The following is a 3,163-nucleotide window of genomic DNA, read 5'->3' as shown; positions in this document are numbered from 1 at the left end:
CTATGTTTCTTCCAACTGAACTGGCCACTCCCCTCTCGGGTACGGAATAGCCAACAGACCATAGGAAGACATGGCTCTTGGCTCCGGTTTGAAACCAAAAGCTACTGCAAACCATTGGTCTTGATTCAGGGCCTAACAGTTTTAAGAATGTGAAACTCATAGGACTACAGTTGAGTAGTGTACTCTGAGAAACAATTTGCTGTTTTCTGCCCTCTGCTGTTCAATTTTGGCAATTATCTCTAACGTTGTTACTGGTTTTGTAAAAAGATTGATAAATTGCGATAAAAAAATAAAAATAGCAGAATCATACTATCTGCCTCATTACTTGGTTGTTTATTTGGTTAATTGTTGATATTGTATATGTATATGTGTTTAAATAATGAAGATATTTTATCATTAATGTTAGAACTAAACATTTTATGTAAAAATATTTTTCTCCTTCAAGCTACCTTAATTTTTAATTTCGCAAAGAATTTTCTTACTTTCATATATTTAAAAGATTTTAAAATACATATACCCATTACATACAGTTTTAAGTTGTGTTCCAAAATGAAGTTCACAAAAAAGAGGTGGGCGTGAGATAATTTTTAAATGACCGGCAGACAAACTTTTAGTGGACTTGATCTCACAATTGGATTATAGAAGTCACTGCCATTTTTTCTCCTTCTGGGGTCTGATCAAGTAGAGCTCCCCTCCCCCTTGACTTTGATTCGACTCATCAGTTGAAATGTAGGGCATCTGAAAGGCTTGATGTAACAGGATGGAGAGAAAGAATGCCCATCCTAGTTGCGTCAAAATTGCCAAAGGTAGCAATCCCTCCAGAAGAAACTCAAGTTCCAAACTTGAGACTTTATTGGCTGGGGCAGAGCAGAAGAGAAAAACAGGAGAGCTTTAAGCACTCAGGGCTAACAATACTTCAAAGTATTTTCATTCTGAAGAAGTTTAAGTGTTCATTTTACATAAAACATCCTATTAATAGAGAGAATTCCTGAGATTGGGATAATGCTGATTATACTTTTCTTTGTTGAGATATCCAAATTTTAATTCTTTGAATCAATTTTAATGGGTTTCATTTGCAAAAGATTATTTGATTTTTATGAAATCAGTTATAGGATCATAGAACATGAAAGCTGCTTGGACTTTCTGGGTTTTTTAAATGAATTTAAAATAAAGGCTATAAATAGGAATATACTCAGGATTTTCAGTTTGGTTTGTTTAGAGGCTATGATTATATGATATGGATCTTTAATTACTGTTCCCCATTATTAACGATCTTGCATGGAAAAAAAAGAAAGCCTGGATGCCTGTCGGTTACAGTTGGGCTGATAACCACAAGGTTGGTGGTTCAAGCCTACCAGCAGCACCAGGAAAGAAAAATGAAGCTTTCTTCTTTAAGGATTTAAAATTTCAGAAACCCACAGTAGGATTTTTACCCTGTCCTATAGGGTTGCTATGAATCGCAATGGACTCAATGACAGTGACATAGTACCAGAAATAATTACTGGAACACAAAAATTTTATTTTATTTTTTTATTCATCATATATTTGTTATATCTACTGTGCTTTACATAATAAATTAAAAAGGTGTACAAAACAGCTGCCTTCGTGAAAGAGTTGCCATACTTCAAGGCAACAAACGACTAAGACTGTACCTAAGAGGTAAATTTTTGTTTTGTTTTTGTCTGTTTATATTAGGGTGTATCTCAAAGGTATTATATCTTTATATCTTGAAGTGTTATATCAGTAGTTCTCAACCTGTGGGTCGCGACCCCTGGGGGGGTCGAAAGACCCTTTCACAGGGGTCGCCTAAGACCATCAGAAAACACATATTTCCGATGGTCTTAGGAACCGAGACACCGCTGCTCTATCCGTCAAAAGGCTAGTCCACTCCCATGCAGATACGCCCACATACGAGTACCCAGCCTGAAGACTGTTAACTGAGCTACACCATGCTTCAAGACAACGTTTCATTTATTTGTCATTAGAAATAAATATTTCACAATATTTATTTATATATTATTGTTATTATATAATATATTCTTATTGTTTTGTGATGAATCACTATGCTTTAATTATGTTCAATTTGTAACAATGAAAATATATCCTGCATATCAGGTATTTTCATTATGATTCATAACAGTTGCAAAATTACAGTTTTGAAATAGAAACGAAAATACTTCCATGGTTGGGGAGACACCACAACACGAGGCACTCTATGAAAGGGTTGCTGCATTAGGAAGGTTGAGAACCACTGCCCTGAGGTTTGGGACATTGTGGTGAGTGGGGTCTGCACTCACCCTCTCATTTATTTGGAGAAACAAACAATAATCTCCCCCTGGATGGATTAATGCCCTGCTCCCCCAGTACCATTTTATCCCTCTCCCCCAATTTTCTCGCCCTCCCCATTCCCCTTCTTTGTGTTGGAATGAGGAGTAGGATGTAGAGACCCTGGTGGTGTTGGAGCAACAACAATCTAGCTGAGAGGAATTACTTAGAGGCAGATGGTAGGGTAGAAGGAAGGTAAAAGGAAACAGTGGACAGATCTAGGAAGCAAGGCTATGAGTAGAGGTATAAATATAGGTGTGTATGTATGTAAGTATATTAATTCATAAAAATAGAGTGATTGACCTATATATATATTTATATGGCAATATGTTGAAGTAGTGAGTGGGCTAACTTTGGGCCTCTGCTCAAGCACACCCCCCTCCACCCCCTCAATGCAAGAACACTCTATTCTAACAACGTGGCCTTCTCAGATGCTCACCTTCCTGACACGATTGCTAAAGACAAATGGGTGCATCAGCAAATGTCGTGAAGAAAGCTGATGGTGCCCATCTATCAAAAGATATATCATCTGGGGTCTTAAAGGCTTGAAGTTAAACAAGCAGCCAGAGAAGCATGAAGCCCACATGAAAGAAGCAAACCAGCCTGTGAGATTATGAGGTGTTGATGACATCAGGTAGCAGGCACCAGAAGATCCATAACAAAACAAAAAACATATTGTTGAGAACAAGGAGGGTCAGAGCAGAGACCCAAAACCCATCTGAAGATAACAGGACATCCCCTCACAGAAGGGTCACAGGAAAGGATGAGTCAACCTGGGCACAGTACAATCCCAATGAAACAATATTTCTCTGGTTATTTGAGGCTCCTTACCCCCCAC

At 37.8% G+C, this 3,163-nt stretch overlaps 1 non-coding gene across 1 annotated transcript; it reads right to left on the bottom strand.

The window, feature by feature from the left end:
• LOC142444163 (small nucleolar RNA SNORA2/SNORA34 family) lies at positions 1 to 135 on the bottom strand. The gene has a single exon (XR_012783821.1). It is a non-coding gene; the product is annotated as a small nucleolar RNA SNORA2/SNORA34 family (small nucleolar RNA).
• Positions 136 to 3,163: the final 3,028 nt, after the last annotated feature.

This window comes from Tenrec ecaudatus, chromosome 3, assembly GCF_050624435.1.
Source record: "Tenrec ecaudatus isolate mTenEca1 chromosome 3, mTenEca1.hap1, whole genome shotgun sequence".
Taxonomy (NCBI): Eukaryota; Metazoa; Chordata; class Mammalia; order Afrosoricida; family Tenrecidae; genus Tenrec; species Tenrec ecaudatus.
Note: the sequence above shows the minus strand (reverse complement) of the source record. Positions and strands in the feature narration are given on the sequence as shown.